A 17,589-nucleotide genomic window follows, 5' to 3' on the forward strand; every position below is an offset into this window, starting at 1 on the left:
CACATCTTCTAAATTCTTAATTACCTAAACAGTTGTTACTGCACATGAACCCCAGTCCTAACCAAAGAGAGCCTGCTCACACCTGCTCACCAGTAATATCAAACCTGGGATGGTACAAGCTGGAGTGCTGCAAAAGGCAGCCAAACTTCTGCCCCTGAAATGGGAGCAGAGGCCATAAAGGCTTACTCTGTCTGCTTAACACAGAAGGAGAAGATGCAGATACTGCAGAAGGAAGTAGAGCTCAAGATCTCTTTGACAGATGTAAAGAGGTGCTGAGGCAGAAACAGCATGTGGTATCAAGAGAAAAAAAAATCCCACCTGCTTTAGGCAAGTACAGATAAGGACAATTTACAGACTTTTTGACTGCTCCAAAGGCATAGATCAGTGCAGTGTTAGACTTTGAGCAGCACTTGTTTCTCCTGTGGGCAGTGGGGGCATCTGACTAATACAAGAACACCTACAGCTCACTCTTGGATATTTTAGAAGCTGTAAGAGGCCTCTTATTCCCAGAGAGCCTGGGATAACCATTTCAACAGATTATACACTCATCATAGACTATGGTTGTGTGAAAGGAGAAGCAGATGTCTTCCCTGGAAAAAGTTCTGAGTCAAATGTCCCTTTCACTGACTCCACTATCCAAGCCATTTTAAATGTGCTTGCCAGTCTATGGTCAGCCATCCTTCTCAGAATCTTTGCCACTTTCCTAAACACAGAACTTTCCAGTCCCAGCCCCATTGGTCTTCTTCCTGTCACTGGGATCAAATGGATTATCCTCTTCTGACCCCTTCCCAGAACTGTCTGTAACAACCCTGGTTCTGGTCAGGAGACCAGCACCCCAAATGGTTTGATGTCCTCAGAGTCTGTCAGTAAAACTGTGGAGACAAGAAACAGATCTTTCAAAAGAAGAGTTTCAGGTCTTTGCCAAAGAATACACAATTTAGGAAAATGGATCCAAAGCACAGAAGAGCATTATCTAAATATATCATTACCTCAGCATAACCACTTTATTCCAAATGAAGAAGGATCCAACTCATTCCTGCTTTCCCTGGAAAACACAGCTTCTTGCTGTGAACAGTGCCCTCTCTGCCTGTGTTTCAACTGGTTCACAAAGCCATATTCTCTTTAATGTAAAGTTACGATTGAGGAAAAATAAGCCTAATTCAGATCAAGATTTTTTATTTTTAGGTCAGGTAGATGCAAGCCACAAGCATTCACCAATTGATATCTTCCCCACTGTGTACTCCAGAAGCATTAGTGTTATCTAGTTTGAATACTTGTTTATCTCAGAATCTTTAACTCTGAGCTGGAAAATAGAAAATTAAGTTATTTTTATTTATCAAAAGTAGTGTTTATGGCAGTCTGGCACTCCTTAGAGCCTTGCTATGGTTTAGGGAATATTTAGTTGATAATTTATAAATTGAACATTTTATAGGCTATAGTTCTCACATAAGTAGACAAATGTCATACACCCATCATTCAAAGATACACTCCAATGGAGAACAGGTTTCTGCCTCAGTTTTGGAGCAGTGAATTCATCATTCATTTTTTATTTGCTTGACTTAGTCACCGAGTTGTATAAGCAAGAAAATGCCATTCAATTAAACATTTTGCACTGACTATTCTGACACTAGCTCACAAGAGCCCCTGGAGATCCAAAAGGGAAAGAAGAGTTCTGGGTTTTCACTGCAGGTGGCAAGTAGGACTGCAAAGACTCTGGCCCTACAAGTAGTAGAACATGGCCTTAGACCATACACATAACCAGAGTATCCAGGTGTCATATTCAGGGGTTATATGCACATCAGAAGTTGTACTTGCAGAGTAAGAAAAGAAAGAGAAATACTCCCAACCCAGAAAATACTCCTGTCACTCACACTTTCAAGAAGTAGTGCTCAGAGTAAGAGCTCAGCAGGCAAAAAGGGGAACTACTTGCAGCTCCCTCATGCCCTGGTTTGCATGTGGTAGTTCAAATTAGAATTTGTCACTTATCTTACACTCACATAGAAGATAAAGTAGAATCAAACAGCTGAAAAAGGTACAAAATTTCATCTGCTCTATGTTCCACCTTGAGATAACTGTGCTTAAAACAACTATAGTAAATACTCAGTTGTTCCTAAAAAACTTTAAAAACTGGTATTCCATACACTCTTCTGACAGCTTATTATGGTGATTTTCACAGAACAGTGACACCCTCCACTATTAGGAAGCTTTTCAAATAACTAACCTGCATCATGTTAGGCCTGCCCTGCTTATTCTTCAGAGAGAGAGAGAACAAATTTCTTTTGTTTTTCTAGCAGATATTTCTTTTTGCACTGCCTATTATAATATGCTTACATGCACACACACACTTTAGTATCATTTTATTTTATCATATTTCTTCCAGTTTCTGATCTCTAAAATCTGTCACTGCTCTCCTTTGGACCACGTCTATTTGGTCCACAATTTATTTGGAGTGTCCAAAACTGAAACAAATAGTCCTGCTCAGACCCTCCTGGTGCTTACAGTAGCATTATCCTGCACACTTATATCCCGCTCCATTACTTGAAAACTTTGCAAGAGCTCAGAAATTTTTCTTGCTTCTGACCTGTGTCCCACCAGGACCATTACATAATTTTCTACAAAACTCATGTTTCTCCTGTGCTCTCCTATGCATTTTGTAAATCTAGTATGCTTCTTCCTTGTAGTTTGGTGGCACCTGCAAATGTAATAGACCACTCTCAGGCCCATTAGTTAGGTCATTAATGTAAACAAGAATAATACCTGATCCAGTACAGGAACCTTTGGTTGCTCACACAACATAGATTTTTGTAGTGAACAACTGTTACATACTTGCTCCGTACATGTCTCTATATATTTTAGTGTCTTTCCAGCAACTGGGTGTTCAATAAATTCCTCACTTTTCCCACTCTTTTACATAATCACTAAATTTACACTTTCTAGTATCTAGGTAACTTGTCAGCCCCTTGGAAGTTCCTGCAGATAACTGTTAGAGGCTCTGAGAGTTCACCAACGAGCCCATTAAGCACCAAGAACAAAGTTCCTCCGTCCAGCTGGCATGAAAACATCGACATTTTATACACGGTATCAGACCTGTGTCTTCCTTATTCTCTCCTGCTGGTGCTGGTGTTAGGCCACCTCATTGCAGCTGACCTTTATCCTGAAATCCAGCAGGAAAGGCTCGACACTTGAGCCCTTCCACTGTCCCCTCAGCCACTGCCCTCGCTCACGATCAGCTCCTCTGATTTACACGTGTGCAGTTTGCTGTAGTAAGCTGACCTAGTTTCCACCCTGTGCAATCCTCCTTCCCATGTCTGAAGTATGGGAAGTGCTCTTGATTTAGTCAGCTTGGGTTCCTACTGTATTTCCTGTCCTTGCCCCTTGATGGGATAATTTGCACTGTACCCTCAGGAGGCAGCTCCCTTCTTACCTTCTCGCTTAGACAAGCCTGCCTCTGCTGCACACAGAGTAGATGTATTTAGACTAAAGTTATTCCAAATAAGGACATCAAGGATCACAAAAACCAACTCTGTGCTACTATTTTTCATTTCAGACAGTGTACTGTTGGATTAACAGATTTTTCACTTCACCCAGAAGTGGCTAAATCTATCTACATTCTTTCACATCTTCTAAACAGCAGATTTTCTTCCAAAAATTTTAAACTGATCGATATGGAATTCATTAACAATTCAAATAGTCACAAATCATGACCTCCAGTAAAAACATGCAGATACTTACAGGTGAAAGTTGTGCATCTTATTTTTCTTGAGATGCTAGTCTAATGATTCCAGTCTCATTTTTCTTGGGTATTTTTGCTTCCAACTCAGTCAGTCTTTTTCCTTGGCATCATTCTGGTCAATATTGTAAGCTGTGATAAGTGCTGTTTTTTATTCACTGTTCCCAAGTCTTCTATCCATGTGTAGCATTTTTTGGCATCAGTACACAAGTAAAATTTAAAGAGCAAGAAATGTGACATGCTACAAAACTGGAACGTAAGTCAAATTTTAGACTTGCATCCACTGAGTTCTGGGGTTTGGGGGCTATTATTGCTTTTCACAATTTTATTCAACTGTTTTTGATGGACTTATTAAAGTTTGGATTCCCTTCACTTTGAAGCGATCCCAAGCTCTTAACTTGAAGAAAAAACAATATTTTTTTTTATCAATCATGAAATTGTGGGAATTTTCAGTATATAATACAATTTAAGAAAAAAAAAGTCACAAACTATTAAATAACTAGTGACTTCTTGAGAAAGAGGGATCAAGATATTATTATAATCTATAAAGATTATAGTGAAGAAATAATAAGAGAATGAAACCATCTCAACTTTTCAAAACAATTTAACTCATTTAAGATCTGTGTCATTGGCCCATGCACTTGTTCTATAACCACCTTTGAAAATTCCCACTCTGTAATTAGTACTCTCTGTCTCTAACACTACTGAAATGAAAGCATAGCTTGCCTGAAATTGGGCTGCTGTTTATAATGCAAATTAGTAAGCATTTTCCCCCCATAAAAAAGTCCTTAATTTACAATGTTTAGCAAGTTTATATTCTGGACCAGACAAGATAAATCATTCACACAAAATTATACAGAAATCCAGTCAACATAGCTTTAGTAAATATGCTTTGAAGTGTTGGAAATAAGAAAGCTGGCAATTTTAATTTTTTTTTCCCCTTTCAAACTCTCAAGAGAATGATACCTGTATATACCAAGTTTTCCTAAAATACCATTTTCAAAGAGTATACAGGGTAAAAGTAATGTAGAATACCTTGATCACAAGTGATTGTTGAAAATGAGCTTTATACTAACAAAAATATTCAGTACTTCAACTATTCAGGGTTTAAGCCCTGAAATTAATTCACCCAATGAAATTCTAACATCAAGACAGAGCTAGACAGGAGAAAAAGCTGTAGCTATGAAAGGCATTTCTTTATCTTCATAAACCAAGCTTTTACCATAATAGGTGACCTAATAATAATGCAAATTTCTCATAAAACTATAATTACAAGAACTGTTTTATTCTAATTATCTGTGGTCATATGTATTCAACTTAACACCATCTTCAGATGCATCTAATGTCTTCAGCATGCTGTGCCATTTTGTAAATAGGTGGTACATGGGTTTGATGGGCCAATTTGTCCCAAATCTCACATTCTGTCCTGAAAGAGCAGCAGACATAACTGCACCTACTCAGACAGCACCCAGGAATCAACTGTATCTCAAAGTAGCAGCTTATGTACCATTTTCTCATTCTTCTGAAGAGATAAGGGAGAGGAAAAATTTAACTCTTAACACCAAGACAGTCTGATGTGCAGGGAGAATGGCACCTTCTCTATCCTGGTCATCCTTTGCCCCCACAGAGAAAAAGAGCAGTCAGTCTCATATGTTCTCCTTATAATTAACTGAAAATTCAAGAAGGGCAGGATTAAAAAGAAAAATGGGGGGCTCATTTACCTCTGCTTCCAAGTGAGGCTGATGAAGGTGCATATGACATTGCACAGTATACAGGCAAATAAAATGAACAGCAACATACAAGCAGCTCCTAAAATTTCAAGTTATGTAGCTATTAAATGTAATCTGATTATTAGCTTCATGTTAAAGATATAAACTATCAAAGGCAATCAATAACCAGAGACACCAAATATTATACATAATGCAGTTTGTCCATATCATAATCTAAAAATCTGTGCTCTTTGCTAAAAGCATAGGCAATGTGACTTTTCCTAGATATCCTGCTGTGACCAGGACAAGAGGCTTGGAGTTGCTCCTGCTCACTCTTCTGACCTGCACTAGTCCAAGGGTTCAGCAGTGACCCCGTGGGAAATGGTATTAAGGGTGGAAGTTACAACAGCAGCAGTGCCACATTTTCACACTGAAGATCTGGTAGTCCAGCCTTGGCAACTCCTCTATTCTAAATGTATTCTGTATTTCTGTCAAATAAATACTGCATAGCTATGCAATGCACTGCAGAGAGGAGGAACAGGTGAAGGTGTGCTCCTCACAAAAACCAGGAGCTGCTCCTGTGACCAGGACACCCACAGCAGTCCCTTCTAGCCTTATTTCCAGGCTTTGTGCAGCATCTAGTTAAACTGTTACACAATTCATGGCTTTAAACCAGGATTTTTCTTTCTTATTAATTTCATTGATACAAGAATCTTGTATTATTCCGTCATGAAAGTTAATAAAGAACACCACGTGGTACTTGAATTCCTGCCATTGGCAATACCACAAAACGTTAACGGAACAGCAAAAACAGCAAAAAAATGACCCACTAGCTTATAGCATTGACTGGCAGACATGCTGGACTCAAAAACTTTGGTGAAATAATGTGCCTAGGAAAGAAAAGCACAGGAAAAAAGACTAAGGCCTGAAGCAGGGCAGTTCAAACTGCAGTGGGAAAGTTGCTATCTTGCATCTTTCTTGTGCGGAAAATAGTTGGCAATGGGATGCTTGCTTGTTATCCATGCATTACACCATCTTTGGATGGCTCAGCTGCACAGGACAGAAGACGCAAAAGCTGAAAACAAATTCCTGCCAATTTCTTGCCTCTACTCACTCATTTATAATGGAAAAAACATCCATAGATGCATCGCCCGTTCCAGATCTTTTGACTGTTATGGCTTTAAAAGATTGGTGGTTATTCAGATCCATGAGTCCCTCTTCATAAGCAAATTCTGATGTAACTTGTTTGAAGAGACAGATTCTGTAAACTTCATCTAACATCATTTACTCAGGGAACAACGTTTGAAATGAACAAGAGAAATTCCTAAAGCATTCTATTTCTTGGTATCAATGAAATCCAGTCCTGGATTATTATAAGCAATGCCTCATGTTGCACCACTTTCATACAGTTTAACCACCTGCCTTGCAGGGGTCAGGCATCACTATTCCTATCCAGACATAATTAAATCTTTACTGAAAAAGGTAATGCATCATGAATTTGTATGCAAATTCTGAGGAAAAAAAATATAAACTATAAATCAGCCTTTTAACATCTAATCACATAAATTTGGTTTTTTAAAAAATATTGTAAATTAAACAAAGCACAAACAAAAAAAATCCAGAGTTTCCTGCATGTCCAGTTTTGAGGAAAATAATATTTAGGAAGTAAATTCTTGCATACAAAACAATTTTGTTTAGAGATGATTTTTTTTTTTTAAATAAGCTTGTAGAGTTTGAATATCATTATTGTTAATGCCATGCTCTGTTAGTAAGCAGAAAACTTCTTCTTCTTGAGTTTACTTGTCAATTGAAGTCTTCATGGACTGATGGCTCACATAAAACTAGATAAAGATGACAGATTCTTTAAAGAAAGAAAATATTTTCCGAATTTCCTAGGTACTGTTTTTGATCTTCTTTTTTTGATTTATGGTTATAAATTTTGATTGACTGCTTGACTGAGAACTGTCCTGGTTAAGACCTATTTGATATTCCCAATCTTTGTTCCTGAGGTCCCCAGAAAACAGTGTCTTCTGTTCTTTTACCAAGCCTCACAGCTCCGTGTTTCTCTATGGCATGAAAGACTCCAGATTTGAAGATAATCAAGACCACATGACTGCAGAAGGAGCCAATTGTGTGCAGCTCCAGGATCCAACACTGTAAGGTTAATGACTCCTTGTTGAAAGCGTATAATCATTTTGAAGTACCTTCTTTGTTTTGTGGTTTTGTTGTGGTTTTGTGTTTTGGGGTTTTTTTTGTTTTGTTTTGTTTTGTTGGGTTTTTTAAAGAATGACAAAAAAAAAAAAACAAAAAAAAACCCTGAGCCTAATTTTATGTGCCTGGGAGTAGCTATCTGAGCTTCAGGCAATACAAACGCTGCTATTACTGGGGAGTAAAAGCTCTGCATAATTAACAAACATCATCAGCCTTACAGTTCTTGTAGAATGTAGTAAGTTTCTTGCCTGAAGGCTGCTCTCAGCCTAGTAAGTCTGTTTACCCTGTCCAAGATTAGATTAGTTTAATTATTATGAAAAAGACTGCTAAGATCTTACAGGCTAATTATGCAAATGTTTCTAAATGTTCACAAAAGTAATTTATTTATTTGGAGATAAATGAATCTGTTTTGTCATAAACCAGATTGCAGTCCTGGCAATGTACAAGCAGGGTTATGTGCCCTTAGGCATATCCTTCACCACAAATATCAGTGGGACCCCTGGATTACAACATTTATAAATACATAAATGTTTTTTTAGCAAGTTTTTATTGTTTTTATAAATTATAGTAATCCCAGAAAGAACTATCACAGGTTTAATACTCACCAACCTTGTTATGAAAAGAGGGTTTCTCAGCAGAAACATTTAAAAGATGCTAACAGCTAAAACATTCCTGGTAGACCTATTAAGATGCACCTGTTTTATTATGCTTTGGAATTGATATCTTCAAAAGAGTTTTTCCCTCCTAGCACAGACTCTTGCTGCTAACATAACCTGCATCAATACAGTACTATTATTCTAAATAAGGTGGTAGTGTTCTTCTCAAGGCATATAATGCTAACCTTAACTGGAAACAACCTCTTTTACATTAGGAATTCTCTAAGTTTTCCTCATAAACCTCATTACAGGTTAGAGATTTAATTCTTCATCTTTTTGTAATTACATGACAACACATGAATTAGATGCAGAAGTACTGTTCTATATTTAGCTACTGCTCCAGTTTCGTTGCTATTATCATGGAGATAACACCTAGGCAGTATGCTGCTGCCTTCTCTGAACTCCTGTGCTTTCAAGGTATACTATTTAAATTTTGGACTGTTAGACCCTTAAAATCTGATCTTGACTACAAATACAACTGAAAAGCTTAATGTGTTGCACAGCTGTGTGAAATTAAATGGGACATAAGACCAGAAGAAGACTGGCCTTTACAGAGGTCAAATCTCATCTTAATGAGACAACACATCTGTAGACAGGGGCTATTTTGTGCATGTCAGAGCAGACATCCCTGATTCCCACAGGCATCAGCTTCAGATGGAGCTGAATACTACAAGCATCTTTAAAACAACAAACACGTAAGGTTTAGCCAGTTATTAGTAGCAAAGCAGGTGAAGTGCAATTCATATATTTATGACACTCAGATATTTTGAGCTAAGATTCTTTACACTGTACATAAAATAGATGTAGTAATGCCTTTCTGCCATCGATGTTTATTTTCTACTGGAGACAATGGCATGACATTTTACTGGAAACATAATGCAGTAAAATCAATGCAGAGTGACTTCTTGATTTGTTTATAAATTAACCATTCCTTAAATAAGCAAGGCAATAGCTCTGTATGGGAATTATACCCACAGTTCTCCTGTGTATTAAATGGAGGATGTGAGCGATTATTTTAACTGGCTGCTATGACATCACCATTATCATGGATATTCAAGACATTAGGAGCTGTGTGCTGTCAGTTAAATGATCACATCTCAAGTGCACCTGTGTTATAATTATTCATTTGGAGCAGGATCATTAACATATTCCTTAAGTCATTTACAGGCAATTTGACTCTACAGTAATGATTTTTTCCCTCTTTGTAACAAATTAATGAGATATATATAAATACGCAAGTACAAATGAAATTCACACAATTCATGCCATAATTAGCGTGTACCAAAGGTCTGAAGATTGTCTAACTTGTGGTTTTTTCTGTGGTAGACAGCTGTTCAGCACTATATATGATTCTTTCAGAAGAAAACCCCTATCAATATATTTTACTAGTCACAACAAGGTTAGGAGTGATGTTAGCTGTTGGCACTTATAAAGCAATATTTGTAGTCCAGGCTCAAGAGTTTAAATTATGAAAGTAGAAAAGGAGATAAGATGGAGATTTGTTAAATCTATCTATTGAACTACATAAATAAGTTACTTGTTCAGTATCGCCAGAGTAATTCACTTGCCCCAGTTTCAAAAACAGACAGTTGTTTCTGGCTAGACAACTTTAAGAATCTGGGAGTTGATTGATAATTATGTACAAGTACAGTGAAGCATGTCCACACACCTGCCAAACAGCTTAAATATTGATACCTCATTTTAGGCTTTTTTTCCCATGTCCATGCTGACAGAACTTCCCTAAAACTGTAAAATCTGTGTCATAAGTGCAAGACAGTGCTGATCTTAGCTTGCATACAAAGCTCTTTGGAGAGATCTCACATTACTGAGTGAAGGCTGCTGTAAGAATGTCAGAAAACTGTAGTGCACACTCATTTGGACCCAAAGAAACCTCTATCCCATAACACCTAAGATGCAATAATTGCCTACTCCAGGCAACATGTTTTCCTCACTCACAAGATGTGGTGGACTAAAAAAATTCACAGCAGCATTTACACAGCTCAGTCCTACACACTGTTTGCCCTTACCATGTCATTAGCTGGTATCTTTACATTTAAATAAATTCTTTTATTTGATTGCGAAACAATTCCCTCAATCTTATGCTGCAGAGAGGCAATGTGGCTCAGTGAACTACTGGGTTGAAATCTAGGTACTGGGCAGGTGTACCCTGTCTCTAGAGCTCCATTAGTGAGCACAAGTTTCTCCACTGTGAGGTAACAGCTTTTCTTCTAATTCATTCCCCTAAAATGTGTGTAAAACTCCTGCTATTTGGGGAACTTCTTCTCTTACACAGGTGCTCTTTAGAAGTGACTTGGGAGTATCTGTTAAGACAGAGTGTGGAGAAAAGTGTTCCCAGCTTCTCTTCAATTTTACAAGAGTGGATCGTGGGGGTGCTCAGAAATCCCCAAATACATCCACAGCAATGACATCACCTCTGCCTTGGCTCAGCAACCTCTCTTGGACAAAGAGGAAATAGATGCTTCATAGGAAAGAGCAGCTGCATGTGTGCATAGGGAACTCTGAGGCAGTAATCCATAACTCAAAGCGTGGGACATGCTGGATGACATACAGGATCCGGTATGGCAACAGATGCAGAAAGGATCCTAGATTTATCTGCAGTCAACTTTGTGCTAGACTTCCATTTGGAAATCCTGACCCTTAGGAAGGTTATTGGATTTTCTATTCACTTCTTCCACAGTCAGGATATCAGAGGGAAGCGGTGAACCAATGCCACATGAGAAACTTAGTAACATGATGCCAAAATCTCTGAGATTTAGTGATCTATCTCCCTAATTATCCTGGGAAAAATTACAGCACCCTTTATGGAATAAGAGCATTATTATAATAATAGTTTTCTCAGTGGTTATCAAATCTGTTTATTACAGTGAACTAATTTGATAGTGAATAAAAAGGTATCAACTGATACTAATGCTGTCGGTAGGTGAAGGTGCCACCATTACTGCAAATATTACAGACAAAGGAAGAATTTTAACTACCAAATGCCACATCAGTCATATAATCGAAGCACAGAGACACTGGGATGGAAGCAAAAAACAGATGAATCTTCAGTATTTTTCAAGATATAAATAACTCAGATAATCTTACAATAAAACAGTACCCACTGTGTCAATGTGTCATTCCCAAATATCAGTTAGAAACAGAGATTCAAAAAGAATGTTTAGACCCTTGAACATCACTCTATCAGAGTGATTTACTGTTTTTAATATACAACTGAAATGCTACAGAAAACAAAATGCTGGATTATAATATATTTTGTGTTACTGAAAGGCACTTCCTCCAACAGTGTGTTCCACACCATTGAAAATTCAGCCTTTGCCCTGCCCATTCTCCTGGTACAGCTCACATCCCCATCACTTGGCCAGGCAGCTCTGCTCCACTGCCCTTTCTCAGGATTTGATGTTCACAATGCGGCATCAGCAATGGCCTGGGTTATTTCCTCTCTCAGAATAAAATCTCACAACTCACCCCCTCCCATATCAGTACCTAGAGGCTTTCCATCCCTGCCCACCAGCCACAGTTAGTGCTTCCCTACCCAAGCAAGCTCAGATGGGCTTCTCAAAGGATTTATCCTGCACTGCACCATAACAGCAGACATTTAAAGCAGCTAACAAAATAAAGAATTTGCTATTCTTTCACCTAGTGATGGAAAGCATCAATGTCATGGTGGAAAGCCAAAAGAGAGTTCTATATATATGCCCTACATACATATATCCTCTTTTTCCTATACTGGAGACAACCTGGTTACCTATCTAGCTTGGGATAGCAAGCCCTATCCCTGAAATTTCTTGGTACCCTGATTTTTCTCAGGATCTGCATCACACTTACCCTCGTTATCACATCTCTCTAAAACCCCTCTCTCTCTCTTTAGAACATGAGAATAGAAATTCTCCCTGGCCATCAAGTGACCCCTAAAAAGTAAGCCATCCTACTCTAGACTGTCACTGTGACAATTTAAATCTGTGCATCTGATGTTATCTTACCTGTGCCAGCACTTTCCTTTTCCCTCTTCCACCTTTAAAGACCATTTTAAAGGCTTCCTTGTCATAAAGCTGCATTCACTCAGGCAGCAATGTACAAGTTTGAAGAAACCCACAATACACATCAGAAAAATGCAGAACACTCATCATGACTCATTCTTACTTTCTCTGTATTCACTGAAAGCAGTTTTATATTTGTGAACTGCATGATACCACTGAACAGTACTCGAGTGCCTTCTCTGGGTGACAAAACTTGCCACTGCCAATTTGTTGGACTTTATTCAGAGCAGAGCAGGATCCATCCAGTTCATTTCCCTTGGCCCACCCAGCATCAGTCCCCCACCCTCAGCCTCCAGGCAGTGAGCACCCTCCTGAGTGCTCCTTCCAACCTCCCTGGGCCCCCTTAGCCACAGCCACTGGCTCAACACAGCATCACAGACCTGCAGTCCCTTTTCAGATGGCAAAAGGGAGGGAGTTGGACCCTATTTGCTCTGAATTGTTCTGTTGTTCACGTGCAGGGGAGACAAAGACCTCTCTTCCCTCATCTTTGCTATAGTTTTGCTTGGATCACCTACTAGTGCGTCAAATGAAAATATATGCACAGTAAACCAGTTATCTTTAAGACATTAACATTTACCAGCTGTTCAGGTACCTTGACATCTGACAAAAACTAAAGAAATATTATGGCATCTGTATATCATACAGGCAAATAACCAAACTTAAATCAAATGTTACATCATTTTTCACCTGACTATTCTAGGAAAAAAAAAAAAAGCAAAAGCAGGCTACACTGTACTTTATACTCAGAATAGATTTATTTCATCTTACTGAGGCTTCCTGTATCACTCATTACTCATCTATCCAGAAACAACATGTTTAGCTTGTGAGAACAATAGCCTGTAAATTTTTGAATCTGAAATATTCATGAGAAATAGGTAATGACATTTAAAGCTTAACACACACACAGACACATATTCTGAGTTTCGAATGAAAGATCATAAAAAGCCAGAATGCAATGTAGCATTATCCTTTGTTTTCAATTGTTTTGAAAGACAGTCTACATATGAAACTAGCTGGGAGAGTTGGGGAATTTTCAGTTACAGCAGTCCTTGTCTGGGTGAGGATCTGTGCCTAAAGACCAGGATCCTTTACATTGCTGAGCAACTGCAACCTTTACACTGCTGAGCAACAGTAGCCCATCAAGTTGAAGGGAATGCTGCGTCCTAGACCAGTGTTACTGATGGAACAGGTCTGCTCTGGGCTGACTCATCAATTTCTATAAATTACTTGGACACAGGAGTCAAAGGGATGCTAAATAAATTTGCTAAAGGTACTAAATTGGGAGGAGCTGTTGACTCCTTTACAGGCAGAGAGGCCCTGCAGGGAGACCTTGACAATTTAGAGGGCTGGACAGTCACCAGTTGTATGAAGACAAGTGCTGAATCCTGCACCTGGGATGGCACAGCCTGGGTGCACAGACAGACTGGGGAATGAGAGCCTGGAGAGCAGTGCCACAGAAAGGGACCTGGCTGATGGAAAGTTGAATGTCAGGCAGCAGTGCCCTGGCAGCCAGGAGGGACAGCTGTGCCCTGGGGTGCCTCCGCCAGGCAAGGGAGGGGATTCTCCTGCTCTGCTCTGACCTAGGGCAGCCTCACCTTGAGTGCTGGGGCAGTTTTGGGCACCACAATGCAAGAAAGACACTCAACTATTAGAGAGTGTCCAAAGGAGAGCTGTGAATGGTGAAGGACCTTGAGGGGAAACCGTGTGAGCAGCAGCTGAGGGCACTTGGTCTGTTCAGCCTGGAGGAGCTGAGGGGAGACCTCTGCACTTCCAGCCTCCTCCAGAGGGGAAGAGGAGGGGCAGGCACGGATCTCCTCCCTGTGCTGCCCAGGACAGGACTGAGGGAGTGGCCTGAAGCTGTGTCAGGAGAGGTTTGGGTTGGATGTCAGGAAAAGGTTTTGCCCCCAGAGGGTGGGAAGGGGTCACAGGACCAGCCTGGCAGAGCTCCAGAAGTGTTTGGGCGATGCTCTCGGGCACATGGTGTGACTCTTGGGGAAGGTGCAGTGCAGGGACGGTTCTTTGATGATCCTTGTGTGTCTCTTCCAACTCAGAATATGCAATAATTCTGTGATTCTATGATGTATTTGGAATTTAAAACTATTTTTCATTTGATATGGTTTTTGACTTCAGTTTGGCTTTTTTAAGAAAGGGAAATGATATATCATTTGGTAGAGAATGTTTCTTTCAATTAAAAAGCTAATCTGTATTTTGAGGTAGAAAAATAGTAGTTTACCGTTATTATGGCTGATTTCATTTTTAAGTTAACATTATCACATGGTTACAGATTTGCCAGCTTTATGTAACAAATATTAAGTTAGTTATTTAAAATCCCACACTTCACAAACATATATTCCTAATAATAATAATTTCCTTCAAATCATTCTAGTTTCAAAAACATTGTGACACATCGTAGAGATACATCCTCCATATATATTTGACTTTGAATTGAGTCTTACAAATACTGAAATACAACAAGGACTGCTAATGGGGAAAACCAAAACAGATTAAAATCCCAAACACTGTGCTCATTTCCTCAAAAAAATAAAGGTATGCTGTGATTCTGGATGCAAAAAAACCAAAATCTCTTTACATTAAATTCTTATTTTTCTATGAAAAGGTCATATGAGACTAGATTAAATTGATCTCCACTATTTCATATCTCTACAAATCCTTTGCAAATTTAGGCAGGGTGGAAAAGTGACATCTTTAAAGAATTTAAACCAAAGCTAATTTTCCCATTGATAAAGAAATCAAGCATGTTTTAAAGGACTTACGCCTTTGATTAACTGGAAATTTGATACCCTCAGAGCACCTGTTGACTACAGCATTTAAGGTACCAGGTAGTCTTGTGCTAATCGCTGACCCTTACCTCATACAGGGGTTGAAAAGCGTAGCTCATCCCCTTAACTCAGGAGGGGAAGCTGGAACATCAGGCACCACTTTCATTTTCACTTTATCAAGAGCTCAGACCTTCCTAGACCCACATCATCTGCTCTTATCAGAAAGATGCCCTCTGCTCTCTTTCTTCTGCTTGAAGCGGGAGCCCCTCTCTGCTACACAAAGGATCTTGTCACTGCTTTCACATGGTTTGCAGTTTCATTACAAGCATTTTGCACATCTCAGGCTGGAACCTGTAGATGAGAACAGCTTTTTAATGTTTTCTGTAGTCTGTAAGAATTGTGCAATTATTCAACTGAAAGCAGTAAGCATGAAGGGAAAAATATTATTTTCAACTCTACTTTCGCTGCACATTTCCAAGATGAGGCAGTGAAGCTTCATTTGCAGTCTGTTACAAAGCAAATCAAGATATATATTTAATATCTAAATTGTGCACAGAAGCAATATGGAAAGAAGAGAAGAAATTGCTGATTATATAGTTCAAGATGGGGCGAAAAACATGCTGTTCACACATATCAAATGCCAGCAGGCAAATGTTGAAATAGTATCATTCCCTGCTCACTTAACTTGCTTTGTGCAGAAACTGACACATCTGTATAAATATTATAGGACACTCACTTGTAATTGAGGTCTCTTGTTGCAAAAATAAGGTCTCCAAAATTAGCTTCTGAAGTGCCTGGCACCTCAAACTGCACAACAGTAAAGTGATCTTCCACAAGATGGCTCTCTCTGTCTCTGTTCCTGTTACTGACTCAAACCTATGGAGAGGGAACATAAATAATATTCAGGACAAAACGAGATTACAGTTTGGAGGAGTAAGAGTGCCTCCACATGGGAACAGAGATGCTTCACTGATTTAGGGCAACCTATGTACAGTGGAGGACAACACATCATCCATTTTCTGCTGACGGTAAAGGGGTTTCACAGGGTGTTTTGAAATTATGTCTTTTGAAAGGCAGTTGCTTCTCCACCTGCAAGCCAAGCTGATGGCCTCCAATGAAGTTTCATTTTATCAGCCACATTCCTAAGGGGCAGTGCCTAAATTAACAAGCACTACTTTTCAGGGTTAACAGAAATGCTCAGCTTCTGGGCTCAATTTAGCATATAGTTCCTGCTCTGCTATAAGCATGGGCAGTGAACCATCTCTGCAAATGTAAATTCACACTTGCACTCCAGACTTCAGGGAAAAGGAAACAGTAATAATAATAGAAAATATTTGCACCAATGTATTTTTTAAAGATTTTTTTAGACACAAATTCTATTACTCTCTTGATATGACAGCTATGGAAAAGTATATTTGTGACATCTGAAAATATGTGATTTGAATAGCTTTGAAACTTATCGGACACACAGAGCCCACTTAGCCATATTCATCCTGGACCATTTTGTATCTTTACCTTATTTTCTGTGAAGTCCATTTTCATGTACATTGTTCTGTTTAATGTGCTTACCAGAGCCTTGAGAATGTGTGAAACAGATTTGTTTATGGAGTGTTTATCTACACCTACAGAAAATTCTCTCAGAAATTAAGTATCTCAACAATCTAAAATACATTTGACTGAAACAGATGCTAAAATCTTGCCTTATGCCACCAGTAGCTTTACAGTACCTGATGATGATATAGATATTTGTCACTGTATAATGTGCATTCCTCCTCCTATGACAACTATTTAAAGTAGCTCACCTTTAAGCAGTTCCATTGCATGGATACAGGACAGTTGTGCTATCAAATAACTGCCCTACTGAACAAGAGGGAAACAAACAAACATCAAAATAGGAGAGTGGGAATATTTTTCACACAGTTGCTTCCTTCATCTCCAAGCTGTATTCTGGGACAGGTATAAAGCAGCAAAAAACTCCCTAGGTCCCATCCTCTTTGTTATAGAAGGTGGGAAGAGCTGTGACAGAAACCTCCAGTTCTGTGGGATTCCTGGCACAATTTGGAGCTGGGAATGTGTGAGCTTCCTAAAACACCTTATGGGAAAAAGCTGGGACACCAGCTTCCCACATGGTTTATCTAAGGCAGCTCACAGCTTCAGGCTACCTCACTTCTACCACAGCACAAAAGTACATCTCTGGCAGCTGCACTAGGGCAGCTGGGACACTGAAATTACCATGTAATTTACTCTCACATGCCCATGCTCATTGCTTCTGGAATATACCATCCTCAGTTGGCCCCATTATGACAGATGATAAGTGTAGTGTGGTAGGCAGGGACCTTCTTTCTTCTCACATCACTGTTATGTGGTCTCTGCAGAGCTGTAAGAAGGTACCAGAAGTGTAGACCCACATTTGGCTTGCCAATAGCCAGCAGAGAGTTCTCTTAC

The 17,589-nt window shown here is 39.2% G+C and overlaps 1 long non-coding RNA gene across 3 annotated transcripts in view; it reads right to left on the bottom strand.

Annotated features, from left to right (window-relative positions):
• The window catches only part of LOC146766643 (uncharacterized), a 144,403-nt gene that overhangs the window by 93,937 nt on the left and 32,877 nt on the right, over nucleotides 1-17,589 (bottom strand). For 2 of the 3 annotated variants that reach the window (XR_014957222.1, XR_014957221.1), the window contains one exon: nucleotides 1-16,020. This exon is cut by the window's left edge and continues 41,988 nt beyond it. This is a non-coding gene — a long non-coding RNA (uncharacterized LOC146766643). The remainder of the gene's footprint in view (nucleotides 16,021-17,589) is intronic. The other variant, XR_014957223.1, reaches the window with a different exon arrangement.

Source organism: Lonchura striata, chromosome 9 (genome assembly GCF_050655825.1).
Source record: "Lonchura striata isolate lonStrDom1 chromosome 9, ASM5065582v1, whole genome shotgun sequence".
Classification (NCBI taxonomy): domain Eukaryota; kingdom Metazoa; phylum Chordata; class Aves; order Passeriformes; family Estrildidae; genus Lonchura; species Lonchura striata.